Raw genomic sequence first — 22,042 nt, forward strand, 5'->3', positions numbered from 1 at the left:
CATCTTCAATTCTTTCTTCCCCCTTCCTTCCCAACAAGAGAAGCTGCTAAACAGAATCTTTGTTCTAGCACAATGACGACGACTGGGCAACAGATATTTGTTCAATAAATGGCATAACCAAGATTTCCCTTTTCCTCTTGCCCCTCCTGTTTTCTGATCTTTATGTGGTAAACATGTTTAAGCAGAATCTAAGCTCCCAGGACTTCAACTCTCTCCCCATTCCTGGTTCCATGGCATTTGGTAAAATAAGTAGACTGAGTATCCCCTCTGAGATTCTAAGACCATCTGAGCATGCACTATCCAAGTACTAGAATTCTAAAAGGAAGCATGAAAATGGTGGCACTGTACTTAAAAAAGATAAATGAATACTGTGTGGTCAAAAAGGTAGACTGTGACAGTTATTTACCTACTAACGCTCACCACCAAGCCCATCGTTCTGTAATCTCCTTTTAATGCTAGGACTAAGACGCTGAAGAGTGTATCTCCTAGACTACTTTGTCAGCTGGCTTCTCACTGGGCCCCACCAACTACAAGGAAATTGGAAGGTGGGAAGAAAGAAGGTCCCTCTTTGGGGGCTTCTGGCTGACTCAGTTGGAAGAGCCTGTGACTCTTGATCTCAGGGTTGTAAGTTCAAGCCCCACGGTGAGTGTAGAGATTACTTAAATAAATAAAACTTAGAAAAAAAAAAAAAGGTCTCTGTTTTTCAAGTCCTGTCAGCATTTCCTGTCATCAAAAGCTATCTATCTGGGGGCGCCTGGGGTTGCTCAGTCGATTGGGCGTCGGACTCTTAATTTCAGCTCAGGTCATGATCTCGGGGTCGTGGGACTGGGCCCTGCATTGGGTTCTGCGTTCAGCACAGAAGGTTGCTTGTCTCTCTCCCTCTGCTCCTCCCCCCCATTCGCACATGCTCTATCTCTAGGGAAAAAAAAGATTTTATTTATTCTACAGAGAGAGAGAGAAAAAGAGCACAAGCGGGGGAGGGGCAGAGGGAGAGAAAGAAGCAGGCTCCCCACTGAGCGGGGAGCCCGATGTGGGGCTCGATCCCAGGATCCTGAGATCATGACCTGAGCTGAAGGCAGTCACTTAAGCAACTGAGCCACCCACGTGCCCCTAAAATCTGAGAAAACAAACAAAAGTTTGCTATGCCTCTAGGCTCCAGCTCCTGGGGAATGCCAAGCAGCACTGCAGTGCCTGCCCCTCCAGAGGTCTGAGCTTCCAATCTTCTAGACTTCTTCCTTCGAGCTCCTAAATTCTGCCTAACCTACCTTTTCCCTTCTTTCCCCCCAGCTCTAGAAGTGAAAAGTTGCTTCCTGTGGTTACCATTAATATTTTAGTTACCTCATGTGATAGAACAGTGTATGTATTTGGTCTTTATCCCACCCCCACCCCCATGCCTAACCCAGAGCTCCTAAATCCTTTGGAATTTGCTGGGTGACAGGAGCATATTTTAATGAGTCCCCTAGATAGCTTCAAGATGAGGGCTGGTTGCCAGAAAGACCAAGGCACACTTAGATTTCAGCCCTACCTCCTGACCTCTGGCGAGGGGAGAGGGACTGCAGATTGATCACCAATGGCCAATGATTTATAATCGGTCATGCCTATATAATGGGACCTCCATAAAAACCCCTAAATGATGGAGTCTGAGGAAATTCCAGATTGGTAAATGCATCCACCACATGCTGGGAAGGAAACACACCCCAACTCCATGGGGACAGAAGCCCCTATGCTCAGGACATTTTCGGACCTCACTCTATGTACCTCTTCATCTGGCTGTTCATTTGTACCCTTTATAAAATCCTTTATAATAAACTGGTACTAGTGTAAGTACGTGTTTCTCTGAGTTCTATGAGCCATTACAGCAGATTATCAAACCTGAGGAAGGAGTCATGGGGAACAAGCCCCGCCCCTTCACAGCTGGATGGTCAGGAGTACAGGAGGCCTGGGACCTGTGAATGGCATCTGGAGTGGAGGGGAGTCTTGTGGGACTAAGCCCTTCACCTGTGAGGTCTGTGCACCAACTCTACATAGTTAGAGTCAGCATCAAAATGAATTGTAGGATACCCAGTTGGTGTCTGGAGAGTTGGGGAATTGATTGGTATGGGAAAAAAAGCCCCACACATTAGGTACAGGTGTTGGAAAATAGTTCAGAATTAATGTCAGCAGTGTTGTGAGTAAAAACATGCACATTCAGCATCCTTTTTTTGCTCAGGCTTCCAACATTTGTGTAAATAAATCCACATGTTAAATCCCTTCTTAAAAATACCTAGCAAGGTTTCTGCTATCTTGGTTGAAATCTAACTGATACAGAAGAAGTTTCAGAGAGTAGCTTAATCCTTAACCTTACCCACAGTATCTGATCTATCATCATCAGATACTATTAATAAAGTGATCCTTTGATCTTCCTTCCTTTGCACAATGTAGAGGAGAAGCAGTAGGATTCAGGTACTACTGGGTGCCTAGGCATAGCACCACCACAGAAGTATTAAAATCTCACCATAAATCCCTAGCAGATGCCAAGAGCAATATATTAGCGTAGTAATCACATGGAGATCAGTTACCGGTCTTAAAGAAATGTAACATAAACAAACAATAGAATGGAAATTGGGAGACTTGATTTCTAGTCTTGATTCTCCCACAAAATATGTGACTTTACCCAAGTCAGTACTTGTTAGACTGAATCTCTCATATTGCTTCTGGCCATGACTCTACATATGTTACACTGCATCTCTCCTAATGCTGACATCTAGTGGATACACTTAGATCTAGTATGTTAAAATGAAAAACCTTATTTACACTATTTTAAATAAAAGACTCACTAAGATGCCTGGCCGTGTACAATAAATACAATAAATTAGGAGACCAATACTACCCCTTAAATGGGAGTGAACCATCATAAATTAGTATCACATCAGACTGTCATGGCATCTTTGAATCGGATTCAGAGATTACTAGTAATAGTACTCCTCCATGCCTCCAGCTATTAAAAATTAAACCACCAATGCAAATTACTGCCTGAGCTGCTAATTTAAAACAAGAAAGCAAAGACATGCTTCCTGCTATAATGCCTTACATCAGGTAAAGACGTAAGTTATTAGAAGGGCTAATATAAAGTTCCAAGGCAAGTAGTTTAAGAATGTACAGAAAGGTGATGGGAATCTGGAAAAAAAAAAAAAAAAAAAAAACACTGAACCCCCAAATTACCTATTTTACAAGGATTAAGAAGGTTTTTCTTGAAAAAATACGATCTTTAAACAAGAAATAATACTGTGAATTCACTTTCTTAAAACGTACCACTATTTTAGGGGCACCCAGGTGGCTCAGTCGGTTAGGCGGCTGCCTTCAGCTCGGGTCATGATCCTGGGGTCCTGGGATCAGGCCCCGCATCAGGCTCCCTGCTCAGCGGAGAGTCTGCTTCTCTCTCTCCCACTGCCCCTCCCCCCCCCAGCTCGTACTCTCTCTTTCTCAGATAAATAAAATCTTAAAAAGTACCACTATTTTGAAATTCATAAAAATTATACCTACACATGTATGGTAAAATATATAAATATGCAAGTGAATGATAAACACAAAATTTAAGATACTGGTTATCTCTGGAGAGAGACAGGGCCCTAGGATCAGGCAACTTCAAAGGTGTGGGTAACATTCCAGTTCCTCAGTTACTGGTGGATTCAGGGATTTTAGGCTTTCACGTTTACAAATAAAGGTATTCTTTTGTATGTATCAATAATTTTTTAAAAAATTAAATGTAGAGGGGCGCCTGGGTGGCTCAGTCTGTTAACCGTCTGACTCTTGATTTCGGCTCAGGTCATGATCTCAGGGTCCTTGAGATGGCGCCCCATAAGACGGGGCCCCGAGTCCGGCTCTGCACTCAATAGGGAATCTGCTTGAGATTATCTTTCCCTCTCCCTCTGTCCTGTTCCCGACTCTTTCAATCTTAAAAACAAAATTTAAATGTAAAGTCACTGATATTCAAAGAACACATATGACTCATTCAAAGATGCCCAACAAAAATGACTGGATTGGAATTCAGGTGTCTGAACACTTTGCAATACACATGCAACAATGCATGGATGAGCCACTAAATAAAAACCCTCGCATACGTAAAACCTTGAGTATTTCCACAGCTAGCTGGTGTTTACAGTGCCTGGTGATAGTTGCTGCTGTTTAAAATCAAACCGCCTTTCCTTAGCTCCTGTCTGCCGATTACTGTGACAGACACTGAATATTTGGCACCGAGGAGTTCACAGACGAGTGGAAGAGACAAAATGGTGCAGCATGCTTCATACAGAAGCATACAAACAACACAATGAACATACAGAAAAAGGAACACCTAACCAAAGGATTCCCAGAGGGGCTGATTCTTAAGTACTTCTTGCTGTCTATTTCTTTAAATTAGAAAATAATTTAAATATAAAAAAATATATTCACATACTCTACCACCAGATCAAAGCAATGACATTTTGCCGTATGTTGCTTCAGAGGCCTCCCTATGTTTTTGTGCAGTTAACCTCCCAACCTTTCCCAACTAACTTTCCTCTCCTCCATCTCCTAAAGTAATCTTAAAAGTATACTTCCTTTCCAAACATATTTTAGAATTTTTACTGTGAAGGTCTGTATTCATAAACAACACAGCACTGTTCTGCTTTTCAATTTGCATGATTTACTGTCCATATTCCTTTAGAACTCACTTTTCTCACTTATTGGTGTTCTGAGAATTATCCATGTTCACTCAGTACAGTATTTTATGGTTCAAAGAAACCAGTTTATTTGCTTATTCACCTATTGAGGGACAATGCCTTTTCAATTTTTCTCTATTAACAAAGTATGCTGGACGCCTGGGTGGCTCAGTCGGTTGAGTGTCTGCCTTTGGCTCAGGTCATGATCCCAGGGCCCTGGGATCGAGCCCCACATTGGGCTCCCTGCTTGGCAGGGAGTCTGCTTCTCCCTCTGCCTCTCCCCTTGGCTTGTGCTCTCTCCCTCCAATAAATAAAATCTTAAAAAAAAAACAAAACACAAAGTATGCTTTACACATATCCTTTCACACACTACATATACTTGTGCCTCTGCAGAAGAGTTTGCACTGGATGGCAATCTAGAAATTAAAGGGCAACTGTAACTCTACTACATTGTGCCCAACTACTCTCCACAGTACTGTTCCACTAGTAAAAGATCTCCTTCCTCCCATCCTCCAAAACCTCAAGCTTCAAATGTTTAGATTGTGAAATATCTCGTTGATGCTTTGATTTACATTTTCTTGATTATCAGTAAAAATGTGCCTCTCCATGTTTATAGGCCATCTGTAAAACGTATATTCATATCCTCTGTAACTTGTGCCATTTATTTTTCTACGATCTTTCCCACACCTACCTTTCTATACGCTGTACTCCGTACTGCAGGGGCCCAGAATCGGTAAATGACATCCTTGCCAGCTGTTAGGTTATGTCAGTAAGAGGCACTGGAAGGTGAGCAGGCAGGGGACAGAGAGAAGCGCTTTCCATCTCTGGCCAGGACAGACCAGTAGCTGCTCTAAGAGCAGTCAGATGAGGTGAGGCCAGTATGCACTGCCCCAGTCAGAGGCAGAAGCAAGTGCAGCCGTGGGCTGCAGTCTAGTGCAGGGAGCAGCTTATCTCTGGTAGCACAGCCATCATCCCACCTTTTTTTTTTTTCTGCCAATCTATGTCTCCTCTTCCTCTTTGCTCTTCTAGTCTAATACCTTCATAACCAATCCTCTATATTAAATTCCCTGTTTGAAATACCCAGGGTGGTATGTTTTCCTAACTCAACTCCAGCTGATATATCACTCTCCCATCCCCCACAGCTGGGCTTTAGGAATTCTAGATAGGACTTCTGGGTACCAATCTTTTGATGCTTATACACATGGCAAATATTTTCTCCTAATCTGTAATATTGCAGTATCCTAGTCTTAACTTTGTCTATGGTGCCATCTGTCACATGTAATCCACTTTTTTTTTGTGGTCTATGTTTACTGTTTAAGTAATGATTCATCTGCAAAAGTGCCTTAGCTATTCTTGGTCCTTTGTTCACCCATGTAACTGTCAAGTTCTACAAAAATCTTAATGGGATTTTGACTTGATTTTGCATTAAATACACACATACACACACACACAAATACACATACCATTCTGAGGCAGGACTCCCACCTTTATAATATCAATCATTTTTTCATTTAATCTATAAATATGAGAATATAAGAATAAGATTACATGACTACATTTCCTACTGCTAAACCATCCTTGCATTTCTGATATCAACTCTATATACTCATTTAAAAATATGTATTTCTAGATTTGGTCTAATATTTCACTTTAGATTATTTCATAAGTAAGACTGACATAATTTTTTTCTCTATTCTTGTCTGGTTTTGCTACCATGCCGATTTTATATATCAGCTGTTTCTAGTCTACATAAAAGTATAAAAGATAGAACATGAACGTCTGTGTCCCCTCAAAATTCACACGTGAAATCCTAAAACCCAATGTGATTAAACCCTTTGAGAGGTGATAAGGTCATCAGTGTGGAGCCCTCATGAATGGAATTAATGCCCTTATAGAAGAGACCCCGAAAGCTAAGTTGCTCTTTCTACCATGTGAGGACACAGTGAGAAGACAGCTGCGTTATGAACTGGGAAGTGGGCCTCACCAGAACCCATCTATGCTGGCATGTTGATCTTGGGACTTCCAGCCTCCAGAACTGTGAGAAATAAATTTCTGCTATTTATAAGCCACCTAGTTTACTATATTTTCTTATAGCAGCCCAGACTAAATACAACATGTGCTAAAATGGAAGTCAAACTTGACCATCTAGCCTTTGTATGTATCTGTTCTACAACATCCATGCGAAGCAGCCAACTAGCCCCTGCTTAAATATTTCATTCTGCATGACTATGCCCAGGGGTGACTCATTCTATTCTCAAATGACTTAAATTTTAGACTTCAGGGGCGCCTGGGTGGCTCACTCAGTTGAGTGTCTGCCCTTGGCTCGGGTCATGATCTCGGAGTCCTGGGATCAAGCCCGGAGTCGGGCTCCCTGATCACTGGGGAGTTTACTTCTCCTTCTCCCTCTGCCCCCACCCCCTGCTCGTGCTCTCTCTCCAATAAATAAATAAAATCTTTATAAAAAATTTTAGACTTCAGTCAATTTTTAGAAACTTTTTTAGGAACTTCAGCTGATGATTAAATGATGCACAATTAATCCAACATGAATCCTACAAAGAATCACACAAAACTTATACTAAGCTGATATTTGCCCATTTGTTAACTTCTCCTCACTGGTCTCAGTTCTCACTGGCCTCTGAGAACTAAATAGTCCCTATGCCACTTGACAACCCATTAAACAACTGAAATATCTTAAAATATATTAAACTGAGGTCAAAAGAAATTTACCCATTAGACTATATACATATACTCACATATGCAAAAAATTACAGACAAGCTATCTCCTGTCTAGTAATTATGAGGATTTAGCTTCTGAAAGAGAATGAAGTTCAGAAAGGGATATTTAGGAATATTCATCATAAAGACCTTCTTAAACATTTCAGACTGAAAGAACTAAGGGCAACAGAACCATCTTGCCCTGAGTGTGACTATAACTTAACTTTCGTATCCCAAGCACCTTGCAGAGGTCCCTGAACGCTTTGAGGACTAAATGAAAGTAAAAATGAGCGACTGAGATCTTTCTGTGTGCCACACACAATGCTAAGTAATATATACACAGTATTATCTTATAAAATCCTCCACCATTTTGGAGGTTGTCTAGCACTACAATCCTCATTTTACTTCTGAACAACCTGAAGGTCAAAAGGATTAAGTAACTTTCTCAAGGTCAACAAATTAGTGAACAATGAGGCCGGAATTCTCACTCAGGCAAATATGGCTCCTAACAGTTCTCTTAGCCATTTTGCCCCATTTGCTTCTTAGTCATAAATGAAAATACACATAATTCGGCCAAAAAGAGTAAAGAAAACTAAAACTTTCAAGTCTTCCTGAAAGGAATTAATTCAATACTAGCACTAGAATTTCTAAATTAGGAATAAAATTCTCACAGAAAAAAAATTTTAAGAAAAACAACATTGACTAGAAAAAGATGACAGATGCTAACTAAGAAATGTCCTTAAATATTTCCCTACCATTTGTCAGGTCTTTCTGTTTGAGCCCAGCATGCTAAAGGAATTCAGTACAGTGACATTACAGTTCCTGAACTTCAATTAAAACCATTCTCTTAAATACAACTCCTCCAAACTTATCATAATCGAACAGAATACAAAAACAAAATATAAATTTCCTCTTCCTGGTAATCACATAATCTTAAAAATATGTACTTGAATAATCTTTCTACATTTAAAAATCAGTATTGCTTATAAGGCTAAAAAGACTCCAGTAGAGCAAAGTGCAGAATGTATACATCATAAAAACGTTTTGAACTAAGTATACTAATCTAATAATTACAGCTTTTAAAGTACTGTATAGCTTTTACTAGGGCAATATTTATATAAACCAAAGTTCAAATCACTTAACAACTTTGAGTATTTTTACCATATTTCAAACGTCGCTGGTAGGGAGAAAGAGAAAGGAAGTGAAGGGTCTCAGAAAAGGTAGAAAATCAGCCCAGAATACAGGGTTCATGAGAGGACCTGAAATCATGTAGCTCAGTTCTCTAATTTTATAGGAAGAAACTGAGAACTACAGAAACTTGGGGACTTGGCAAAAGCAGCAAATTAGTTTTTTAAAAGTGGTGCTTAATCTAATGACCCTGACTGACAGTGAAGCCTTTGAGAACATCTTTAAAATATGGCATCAGGGCAGATCACACTGACAGAACAAATCAAGTGCCACAACCAAAAAATACCCCAAAGTCAGATGCCCCACCGTGTCACCTTCAAAACAATAATGTTGTTTTTGCTATCAGCCAAGCTTCAACAGATCTTCCAGTCCCTTTATTGGTAGTTGGCGACAAGGTGCTGAATGACCGTTTAATTGTCAAATTTAGTGACACCATTCTAGGCTCTTCCTAGCTTACGTTGGCCCATCATCATTGTACAGTTCATACTACTTAACTGTAAAACATTTGATGACTTTTTACAAGTCTTGACCTTTTTTTGTGATTCCATAACACAAGCATCAGACCTTACGATTTGCATCCTTCCTATGGAAATTACGACATTTTTCTCATTAAGCTTTCAACATCTCAAGCTGATATTTTATTTTTTACATGTTAATTTCATGTTCCTTGAAATAGAATGTGAATTCTCTGAAGGTGGGCACTCTCCAAGGCTTACCACTTATCTTCCGACTACTTTTCCACAGAATATGCCGCTGTTTCTCTGATTATTGACCAGCAAACCGAAGTTTCTTCAAAGCTGTTTCAAGAACTTCTAGCCTACACCGTTGGGATATTTCTTAAGAAATGACTGTGTAACTCCACTTTTTAAAGATTAGTTATACAGAACATAAAAAACTACACTTATTCAAATATGATGGAGGAAGAAAGGTCTGACTTTTCATTAACAGAAGTTTTTAATCTGGGGTCCAGAGAAAGAATTCAGTGACCTGTGAACTTGGATGGGAACCTTTTCACTAACCTCTATGTGAAGTTTTGCAATTCCTTCAATCAAGATTATAGGCAACAAAGCATAGTAGTATCAGAAACACCTATGAACTTATCATCAATAGAAATCACAGGTATTTTCATATTATACTACAGTTACTGCAAACTTATCACTTTAAAATTACAGTATTTAGCAGAATTCTTGCTAAAGCTTATTCTCTAATGTGAGAAGCATATATTACTCTATCAAAAATTTATATTTTTAATATTTGTTAGCTATATTTCAATAGAACTAATTTCCTTGTTAATCTTATGTGTTTTACTTCATAAAATCATGAATCATTTTTAGAATCATTATTCTGGGAAGGGATTCACAGGCTTCACCAGATTACCAGAGGTCCATGGCACAAAAAAAAGGTTGAGAACTCCTGCACTGACATACACAGAGCAGATGAGGTAATTACAATCCCAAAAGACTATCGTGATAACGGTCTTATCAGTTCTAGTAAAATGACAGGCAAGTTTTGAAATGTAAATATCTCTTTTTATAACTAGGAAGAGCACAGAAAGAGATTTTAAGCTGATCATTTTCACTTGAAGAACACAAAATATACCTACAGAAAAACTACATTTTCAAATACCCATTAACTTGTTATAATTAAAACAACTACAGGATTATAAATGTTTAAGTACTCAGGACCCCTGTATCAGTAACTTTTGTGGTGGCTATTGTGTTCTTCTAAGACTTTTTCAAGAGGACCAAAATCAATAACAGCTAGAATTCTTATTGAAGAAAGCATGTAAAAGTGTCTTCCTTTCTAGCAAATATATATTAAACAACTAGAATTATGGGTTAGACCTTTCCTGTTTAACTATACTGGTGATAACTAAAATGACTTAAAAAGGAATTCAAAGAAAAACACATACCTCTCCTACTGAAAGAAAGCTGTAAAAAAAAAAAAAAAGTTCTAATTAATTTACATTTTCCCCACTACTTCCTATTCTAAGAAACTAAACAGTATTGGATATTTCCTAAAGATATTTTTAGCAGTTCAATATTATATACAGAACATCTTCCTTAAATTATATTGAGCCAATGTAGTTTTTTAAATCATAACTTTTCATTTTTATCTGAATTATCATTTCCTCCAAAGACATATTTACCTTCAGCCAGTGCTGGTGATTCTGTTCTTGTCCTTCTATCTGTTTAAAGAAAGAAAAAAGGAAGAAAGTCTAAAACATTATTATACTTTAAAACATGTTTAATTTTATTAATTAACTTTATTATTAATTAACTTTATTAACTATAATAAAGTTTATGAATGCCATCACATATCACATACATATGCTATACACACTTGTGTATGTATATGAACGGACATATACCTCCTTGAATTAAATCAACAACTATTTATAAAGAACCTACTAAGAGTAAGCCATTACGTTAAGCCCTGGGAAATACCAATAGGCTTAGATAAGACACCCTAATTGCCACCCTCAAGACACTCAAAGACTACAATCTCTATCAAGAGAAGTACATAGTTCTCATCATATCATACAGCAAGAACAGCAAGGGAAGAAAATTTGTAACTCGTCTTTATTCTTGTAACAGGGGCCTAAAATTACCACAAGAGATGTATTTCTATACTATTATCATAGTTTACGTTCATTTCCTTTCAATGTATTAAAAGTACCAGTTTTGCTAAAGGTACTAAGATCCTTATATTCCATGACAATAACCTATTATTTGCCAGAGGTACATCTGGCAAAACTCAAGTGAACCACGAAGTCCTCTGTAGGACTGGTTTACTAATACTACTATGGTATTTGCAAATCCTAAAACATTTTAGGTAAAATTAAATCTTCAAAATGATTTTATTCTAACTTTACAACAGAAGCAACTACAGCCACTACAGCAAACCAGCTGAGCTGACATACAGTGGGGGGACAATGACGAATGTAACTACTCACCTTTACATAAAAATTTCTTTCCCTAATTGTTTATTTTATGAACAGAGTCCTGGACTTAGCAAACATACAATTTCTATGTGCTTAGTCACATTTAGAGGGGACGGGGCACTGCCTTCCAAGATAGTAAGTGATCTCTTATACTGTCTTCTAAAGGCTGAAATGTGGTGCTGTGTCTCTGACAGATAAAGGAGGGAGGGAGGGAGGAAAAAGTCCTGGAACCAACACATGGAAATAGGATTGACAACCTTCAGGTTCATTGGATTAGAAATTCTGATAGTGGAGGAGGAGAAGAGTGGTTTCTGCCAGAAGACACAGAAGTATTCTGAAGCAACTATCACCTGCTTATCTTGGACTCCTTACTGGACCAGCATGCTAAGGAAAGGGTTACCATATTGTGGAGTCCTGTGAAGTGACCCTAACAACACTTACGGCTGCTGCCACACAATGGGGACAGGAGGAAATCTATCCAGAACCTAGGGGATTCGACTGGGGCTGCCATGCTCAATAATAACTATAAATGAGCAGCTGCAACACTTACGACCCAACAATGATAAATCAACTACAGGCACTGATCCCTTGGAGAAGAAGGTCTGTGTCACTGAACCAGGACAATGCCTTGACCTGTTCAAGTGCTGGCTGAAGGTAAGGCAAATCTAGAATGAGTGGTAGAGGACTGCAAAAATGAACATTATTCCACTAGCCCTCCTATTATAAGTCTACTGTAGTGGTTGTGGCCAGCCACCATCTTGAAAACTTTGCAGTAGAATGGACTAAATGGCAAGTGCTTAATGGAACATACAAGGCTGTATGGGATACCTCTAACACGCTGCCTCACAATTTCACTCCAGCTGAGGCACCTCCCCTTAGCTGCACTACTGGGGCTCACTTTCTGCTCACGGGCTTTGCTCTAAGAGATGCTTACAGGAACTCCTTAGCCTCCTCCTGGAATATACGAACCCCGACCTGGGAGTGTGAAGATATTAACATCAACACCCTATGAGCAACCCCTGACCACTGGGGAACGGGATCTGGTATATAAATACCCCCTCCTTCCCATCCAGAGGCATATACTTCATGTCTTCTCAGAGGACTTCCTCAGGATCAAGCCCCAGGTACTCAGAGATGTGACCAGGTCGATCACAGACCCTTGCACTGACTTTCCTTCCTCCCTGTTTCATGTGCCCCAGTTCTCCAACTTCTCTTTCTTTTTTTTTTTCCTTAGAATTTTATTGATTTATTGAGAGAGAGAGAAATATTGAGAGAGGGAGAGGGAGAAGCAGGCTCCCCACTGAGCAGGGAGCCTGATGCGAGGCTTGATCCCAGGACCCCGGGATCATGACCTGAGCCGAAGGCAGACGCTTAACCGTGTGAGCCACCCAGGCGCCCCGCCAACTTCTGTTTCTTGTTAACAGGTTCCCACATAAATGATCTGCCTAAAAAATCCCTTTCTCAAGCTCTGCTTTTGGGATGAAACCAGGTCAGGACACTTGTCCTTTGGGACACCATACTCCCTTTTCATTCTAACTCACTGGATGCTCTTTCTTAATCTCTGTTGCTGAACTTCTCTCTCAGATCCCCAAATGCTGATGTGCCCAGAACACAGTCCTAGGTCCTCCACTCCCTTTGTGATTTCATTTCATGGCTTTATGTATCAACTACATATCTCAAATTTACTTACCCAGTCTAGACATTTGTCTCCATCTCCTAGCAACTGCCTACTCAGTATCTCCTCTTGGATGTTTTAATAGATACCTCAAACTTAACATGTCAAAACTAAACTACTCATCTTCCCTCTCCAAACCTATCTACCTAGTCTCCCTTAACTCAGTTGATGGCATCTCTATTCTTCCAGTTGCTCAGGTAAAAACCTTGGATTCCTCTGCAACTACCTTCTCTCTAACACATCCCAAATTCCACTACAGCTCTCTCTACCTAAAGTCTTCACACCTACTATTCTATCTTCTGTTAACTCAAAGTGGAGGGTTCAGCTGCATTAGCAGTCTTAGGTCTACTATTACTTCTTAGTCCAACAGCCTCCAGGGGCTGCAAAGTTAAATGCATCTGGGTTGGGTGGAGCCACATCAGAAGGGCTAACTAGGGCAAACAAATGTCTATGCTTAGTCTAAGGGGTGCCATGGCTATTAACATGCCATGCTAAAAACGCAGGTGATCCAGGGCTGGATATTCAGGTAAAACAATTTTTAGATGTTATCAACTAATTAAGCTTTAGAAATAATCAGTAGGCCAAAAGAAACAGTCTGAGGGTTAATTTTTGTTTGATGAAATGTCAGTTTGCAACTCTTGCTCTAGGATTTGTCTATAATTTATATATTATTAATCCTAATCTTTGCTTTTTTTCTATCAGGTAGGAGATGAATGGGAGCTATTTATGTTCAAAGCCTAACCATTCTGGTTTTCCTCAAAAGCTCCTCTTGGATCAATGTTACTACAAATGGAATGAATAAACACATTTTGCTTTTTCTGCCAAAAACAAACTTTCTTCCCTAAGGCAGACCAAAGCCACCCAGAAATAAACAAAACAAGTGGCCTAGCTGGCCACTCTCATTAACCAGAGGAGCAAAACCGGTGCCACTTGCATAAATCCACGGGGAAAACTTCTATTCATTTTGCCTGATCCTTAAGAGATCAAGAAATAAGAAAACACTTGTAATTGTTTTTACCCTTAGAAATCAAATGTCAGCTCAAAAGTAGTGAATATTAGATAGGACGTAAATTATATAATCCAGGCATCTAAAATCTGCAAACCTAAAGGTTTGCCTCCAGCAAAACATAAAACATAAAAGCTGTGACTTCAGAGCATTCTGTCAACCACATTTATAGCTTTGCAGCATTTAATATGATGACACATAAATCTAACTGGTTATGCAACCTATACTGCATTCCTCCTTCATTTGGGTATATGATAAAATCAAATTCAATTCCATTTGTTCAAGCTCCCCTTGACATACACAAAGCAATCTTAAAGCCATCGGAGAAACCAAAAAAGAGCACTTGAATTAAAGGGCCTATTGACCGCATTCCCAGATCAGACAATATTATGAAACTGCATTATTATATAACTCCAGCAAATATCTAAGTTATGTTTATTTTTTAAAAAAGATTTTATTTACTTGAGAGAGGGAGTGTGCATGCAAGAGCTGTGGGGAGGGGCAAGAGTGAGGGAGAAGCAGGCTTCCCGCTGCGCGGGGAGCCTAGACAAGATGTGGGGCTCCATCCCAGGACCCTGGGATCACAACCCGAGCTGAAAGCAGCTGCTTAACTGACTGAGCCACCCAGGTGCCCCCTTAGTAAGCTTTAAGAACTTGAAAAGGTTATTCTATATCCATTTGAGAAAAAAATAAACAGGCACGTCTATAAAAAATCTTTTTAAAAACAGAAGAAAAGAACCAGTCCTACATATTAATAATTAAAACTGAGTGGAATTCATACAGATATACAGAGCCAGGGGAAGAGACCAGAGAAATCACAATGGTCCAGTAATAGGAAAAAAAAAAACAAAAAACCTCACACCAAGTATTTACTGGAAAGTCTATTATGTATATAGTACCAAAATAAATACCTGAGGAGATGCTAGGATGAAAAAGATTGACTGCACTCTCTAGAAGCATCTACTCTTCCTGTAGCAATTAAAACATTCAAGGTAAAAATGAAGTATCATGAGAAAAATCTACAGATAGACCTGTGGCAATTAAAAGAAGATATCTCAGCTAGGGGTAGAGCATGGAAATCGGGTATTGGAAAGATTTTATGAAGCCCCGGGAGCTGAGATAGATTTGAAGAATGAACAGGATTTGGACAAGCAGGAAAAGGAGGTAGAAGGCTCAAAAAGAATATTCCAGATGAGGAATGTATAAAGTAATCACTATAGAGGGCAATGAAGAAAACTTTAATCCTATGAAAAACTGAGATACAACCTTCTCACCCTATATATTCTAGGTGGATTACAATGTAGTTTCTTAAAACTGAATCTCAAAAAAAAAAAAAATCTCAAAAATTATACCTTACTTATTTTTAGAGGAGTAATTTGAAGCATGGTAAGAAATTTAAAATGGAAAGATGGAGTCAAATCACATAAAATTTAAAAATAAAGGAAATCCAAAATATTTTAATGTTTAATTTTTGCATAATGTACTAAATGTATTAAAAATCACATCAAGAGAGGAAACATGATAATTCATAAGAGCAAGAAAACAGTAAACATATATAAAAACCTTTATATTCCCTAATAATAAAAAGGAAATAAATATAAGCAAAGTGGTTTAGAGCACTGATTCTGAAATAAGATAAACCTGGGTTGAGTTTTCACTTATTTAATTATTAGGTTCTTTGAGCAGTTGTTTTATTTGTAAAATGAGATTTCCATTTATTTATCTAAGCATCAGTTTTCCTTATCTGTAAAAGAGCAAAAATAACCTCAAAAACTGTGAAGATTAACAGAAATGCCAGTTTTATTGAACAAGATCACTACTTCTCTTATTAACATTAAAATTACAAGAATATATAGCTATCTGGGGCGCCTGGGTGGCTCAGTCATTAAGCATCTGCCTTCGGCTCAGGTCATGGTCCCAGGGTCCTGGGATCAAGCCCTACATCGGGCTCCCTGCTCCGCAGGAAGCCTGCTTCTCCCTCTCCCAGTCCCCCTGCTTGTGTTCCGTCTCTTGCTGTGTCTCTCTCTGTCAAATAAATAAATAAAATCTTTAAAAAAAAAAAAAAGGAAGAATATATAGCTATCTATTTTGACATTCCATCTCAAGCACAGTACATGTAAGAATATCCATGTCTGAGACACACTAGAACTCAAACACGTGAATACAAATCTCAGGCTTTTATGTCTTCTTACACCATGATTACTACTGTATGTGTAGCACTTAAAACAGTCCCTGACACACAATAAATACTCTGTAAATGTAATGCTGTTTTAATGATCATCATCATTACTATATATAAACCATACCCGTATACTTTTTCTAAAACGTCTAGTCTCTTTAAAATGTAATTAAAGATGAAAATACTGTAAATACAGAATGCTTAATAGTTTTATCATTTTCTCCCATCTTTTACATCATTATTAGTGACCAACCACATCATTTCTTTCAAGTCTATCAGTGATTGTTCACTGAACATGTTAGGTCATGCACAGACTGCAAAGTGTGTTGCTGTGTTATCCCCTTGTCTCCTGGTGACAAACCTGCATGACATTTTAGAAAAATGGATAACCAAATGAGGGAATTTGCCAACAAAGATAAAAATGCAGCAAAAAACTGGAAGTGGTAACCCTGAGAGTCAAACTCTAAGAGAACATAAATGAAGTTACGGAAGAAAGGGTTAACTGCACGAATGTGACACGGCTGCCATCAGAGAAACTAAGCATGCCAGTCAGAGGAACTCTGGGAGGGTGAACTTCATCACCATAAACGAAGTGGTTATGATGAAAAGGATGAAAGGACGAAGATGTCCCAGAGGAAGTAACACCAGCAAAAAAAAAAAAAAAAAAAAAAATCATATTAAAGTAATTTTGGGGGGTGGCGCCTGACTGGCTCAGTTAGTGGAACATGTGACTTTTGATTTCGGGGTTGTGAGTCAGAGCCCCACACTGGGCACAGTGATTAAGGAGAACAGGAATTCTTGGATATATTTCAAGACATTGAGAATACAACGGATAAAACTTTGGAAGCAAATCCAAACTTAGAATTATGACAATGTGGCCAAGGCATAAAAATAATGTTCACTCCAAAATATAAGTTATACAACAAAGAAAAAGAAAGCAGGCGACTGCTCACTTTTAATTACATGCAACCTATGTAAAAATATATACAAATATCAATATATCTAACCTACATAAACAAAAGGAAAACTGTCTTTTGGAAGCAAAGAATACAATGTCCATCCACTCAGGTCCTTTTCTACAATTGCGACACTTTGCAGAATACCTCTGAATTATACCTAATAGTAACAAAAACACAGACAAGTTCAAGGTTGGGAAATACCAAGTCCCAAAACTAAATTTTCACATCTTAATTTGCCACAGACACTTTTTTTCTATTGGGGAAATACGTAACATAAACAAGTGTTCAGTAGCAATAACCTGAAGTGCTAAGACAGAGATAATGCTCTTACATGTTTTAAGTGCAACATATTCTCATTCTTTTTTTTTTTTTTAAATAGACAGTGCACGCACAAGCAGGGAGTGTGGGAAAGGGAGAGAGAAAATCTTAAGCATACTCCCCGCTGAGTGCGGAGCCCCACTGGTCTCGGATGGATCTCATGACCCTGAGATCATGACCTGAGCTGAAATGAGGAGTCGGATGCTTAACCAACTGAGCCATCCAGGTGCCCCAACATGTTCTCATTCTGTGTCTGAATTGCATACCACAAATTTCAAAAGACAGATGGTTGTATCTCGAGTCAACTATGCAATTTTTTTTAAAAAGCCTATTCCAATACTAGAATGAAAAACCAACATATGCACAAAAAAACTAAGAACCACTAATAAAATCAAATACATCCCACTCTTAAAATTTAATTTTTTTTTTAAAGATTTTATTTATTTATTTGACAGAGAGAGACACAGCAAGAGAGGGAACACAAGCAGGGGGAGTGGGAAAGGGAGAAGCGGGCTTCCCGCGGAGCAGGGAGCCCGATGCGGGGCTCGATCCCAGGACTCTGGGATCATGACCTGAGCCGAAGGCAGACGCTTAATGACTGAGCCACCTAGACACCCCAAAATTTCTTAATTCTTAATGTATCATTAAAAATTAGAGAAGTAATTTGCAAAATCTGGCTGGTTTAAAGGCAATTTGGGTTGTTCACAAATAACATAAGCCAGTGTAGTGTTCAGGATACTGCAGCATGATGTCAAGCAGGAGCAGCATTATGGACCTTCAGAGAAGCTCTGTGCCTGGGTTGTCATACACTGCTCTCCTAATTCCAGGGAGTTCTATGACCAAAACAAATATTTAATCACCTTCCTAGCAAAAATATGCATCCACACATAATGTATTTTGACAGAAAGAGTCCATCGGTGTTTAAACTCTGAGCAAGAATATTAAGTCTCTCAAAGCTTCAATTTCTCCATCTGTAGAAAGGAAGATAATACCTACTCCCCCCTAAGATTGAGAGACTCAGAGAATAAGAGGTACCAATTACACTGTCTGGCTCTTTTCCCAGGCCTTACCCATCCCATCAGGCCAACCTTACTCCCTCTGCACAGGTGCTGTTACTATCGTCCTTGTACTTCTAAGGGCCCAACATCAGAATATTAGAGTCTCTGTTTGTCAATTCCACAAGCATTATTAAAAATGTTTATATCTCCAGTAGTGCTTATGATACAAAGTAATAAGACAATCTTTATCCCTAAAGAGGTTAATGACATCTTATGGAAATAATACTTGAACATACAAAAAGTAACAAGTCCATAATAATTCTGTCCACACTATACTATCATTACGGACTACAATTATAATAGAAATTTGGAGAACAGGACAGTGTGAAAGAAGAATATATCCCAAGTATGGGTTAAGTATCTTCAAATGGGCCCCATAACACATCATTTCACTCATCAAAATGTCTGGCTCTTTCCCAGGACTGAAAGCAGTTATCACAGCCTGTTCATTGTTATTATAGCCCTTGAACTAATAAGCACAATTCTTGAAACATTGTAGTCTCCAGTGTGCATATGTGGAATGAGTGGATGAGTGATTTAGCAAACATGATAAAATATGTAAGCAGCCTGGCATAAATACAACTAGTTTAGAGTTACGGCCCCATTAAGACTGGCCACCCTGCTAACAGGATTTGTTTGGGAAAAATAAGTGATAAGGAATGATCGATATACAGGTAGCAAATAACTGACAAAAATTTAGAAAAAATGTGCGATTTTCCTATTAAAAATTAAAGTGATACAGACTTTAAATAAAATACACTAATGTGTCCACCATGGTTTTATAGATAATGATTTTTCCAGGCTGACAAAATAACGGCAACAAATGCAGATAACTGATCTCTGGAGATCTAGTATATTTGGGGAGATATTGTACATCTGATATGTGATATTACTGCACAGCTGTCTTGGTAGCAATCAAGTAATAGATTTTTAAAAGACTATTTAAAATGCTCTGCCACAATCTTAAATGTGAACTGCTTCCTTATGGCAATTCTATAAAGATCAGAAGACCTCCAACAGGCCAGACGTGTTATGCAATGCAGAGTGTAAAATGTTGAGTACAACACCACCTACCCTCCAGAAGCTCCTAGTCTATTAAGAAGACATGTAAAAAATTATTACAATGGGGCACCTGGGTGGCTCAGTCAGTTAAACCTCCACCTCTTGATTTTGGCCAGGTCATGATCTCATGCATGGTGAGATGGAGCCCCGCTTAAGATTCTCTCTCCCTTTGCCCGCCCCTCCCCGCCGTGTGCATGCATGCATGCTCTCTCTCAATAAACAAACAAATATATAAATACCACAATGCAATAGGTAAAATACTACAGAACTGGAGTTCTTTGGATTAACTGCAATGGGAAAACAGGGGAATAACTGAGCTATACCTAGAGGACAGTCTCAGAGAAAGCAACGATGTTTGAGTCTGCCTGGTATGTTTAAAAAAGTACCACCATCTTCAACTTTTTGAGGAACCTCAATACTGTTTTCCAGAGTGGCTGCACCAGCTTGCATTCCCACCAACAATGTAGGAGGGTTCCCCTTTCTCCGCATCCCCGCCAACATCTGTCCTTTCCTGACTTGTTAATTTTAGCCATTCTGACTGGTGTGAGGTGGTATCTCACTGAGGTTTTGATTTGGATTTCCCTGATGCCGAGCGATATTGAGCACTTTTTCATGTGTCTGTTGGCCATTTGGATGTCTTCTTTGGAAAAATGTCTGTTCAGGTCTTCTGCCCATTTCTTGATTAGATCATCTGTTCTTTGGGTGTTGAGTTTGATAAGTTCTTTATAGATTTTGGATACTAGCCCTTTATCTGATATGTCATTTGCAAATATCTTCTCCCATTCTGTCAGTTGTCTTTTGGTTTTGTTGACTGGCTGGGTGATGGACATTGGGGAGGGTATGTGCTATGGTGAGCACTGTGAATTGTGTAAGACTGTTGAATCACAGACCTGTACCTCTGAAACAAATAATACATTACATGTTTAAAAAAAAAAAAGAACATAGCAGGAAGGGAAAAATGAATGGGGGGAACTGGAGGGAGGAGGAGACAAATCATGAGAGACTATGGACTCTGAGAAACAAACTGAGGCTTCTAGAGGGGAGGGGGGTGGAGGGATGGGTTAGCCTGGTGATGGGTATTAAAGAGGGCACGCATTGAATGGAGCACTGGGTGTTATACACAAACACTGAATCATGGAACACTACATCAAAAACTAACGATGTATGGTGATTAACAGAACATAATAAAAAAAAAATACCACCGTCACTAACAACTTTCAAAGACATTTTTTAAATTCAGTAAGCTTTAAATTAAGTAAACTTTTTTTTAGGATAAATATGAGCATATCCACTAACCTGGAAAAGGGGAATATTCTCTTCTCCTAAAAGAGACATTTTAAGCACTGATTATTAACAAGGGGTTCATAATAGATTAACACTAAAGTCCTTAAGAAAAAGGCCTTGCTAAACCAAAACTGAGGCAATATCAAGAACTTCACAAACAATGGGTAAGATTTTTCAGTGTGACTAAACACAAACACACACACACCCAATTTTTTAACTACTATTCCATCTGCCATGCATGTCTGAACCCTAATCTGTCTGCTCTTATTTTATTTCTACTTACTGAAGTTTAGATAATTCCAGATTTTGACTACTCAAGTCTGAATTTACAAACCAGATGACAGGAAAACATTTTCAAAAAAGAACATGTACTATTTTAACTCTTTAATGATCAAAGATTATCTATGTATGTGTTAAAGCTCTATCTTTAAAACAAATAGTTCAACATGCTACAGTTCCTGGAATGAAGGGGGGTGGGTATGGGGTGGAGGGGAGCTCTCTTCTCTTTTTAGAAACAACCTTACATGTCTTACAGGCTCTCCTCCTAAGAATGAAATGTTCACTAGTAGCCACAGGTTACCGAATGGGTTTAACAGATAAAAACATCAGTAACACACAACTACAAAAGCATCACATCATATAGGTTAACTTTATTTCTCAAAAGAGCTGGTAATCCTTTTTTTTAAAAAAGATTTTATTTATTTATTTGACACACACACACACACACACACACACAGCACAAGCAGAGGGAGCAGCAGAGGGAGAGGGAGAAGCAGCCCAACTCGGGGCTCGATCCCAGGACCCTGGGATCATGACCTGAACCGAAGGCAGACGCTTCACCGACTGAGCCACACAGGCACCCCAAGGGCTGGTAATCCTTTAGTGGAACTGTTTCTCCTAACTTTTAGAGGTTGTGCAGAGATAATCAAGTGGAAAACATTCAGTATTTGCAGATTTTGGCATATTTGTGTATATATA

The 22,042-nt window shown here is 38.9% G+C and overlaps 1 protein-coding gene across 4 annotated transcripts in view; it reads right to left on the bottom strand.

Annotated features, from left to right (window-relative positions):
- Positions 1-22,042, bottom strand: part of CYRIB (CYFIP related Rac1 interactor B) — a 146,270-nt gene that overhangs the window by 44,182 nt on the left and 80,046 nt on the right. For 3 of the 4 annotated variants that reach the window (XM_021688460.1, XM_021688463.1, XM_021688461.2), the window contains 2 exons: positions 10,729-10,767; positions 10,492-10,510 (listed from right to left, as the gene is read on the bottom strand). The gene's annotated coding sequence lies outside the window, so the exon portion shown is untranslated. The remainder of the gene's footprint in view (positions 1-10,491; positions 10,511-10,728; positions 10,768-22,042) is intronic. The other variant, XM_021688462.2, reaches the window with a different exon arrangement.

This window comes from Neomonachus schauinslandi, chromosome 4 (genome assembly GCF_002201575.2).
Source record: "Neomonachus schauinslandi chromosome 4, ASM220157v2, whole genome shotgun sequence".
In the NCBI taxonomy this organism is placed as follows: Eukaryota; Metazoa; Chordata; class Mammalia; order Carnivora; family Phocidae; genus Neomonachus; species Neomonachus schauinslandi.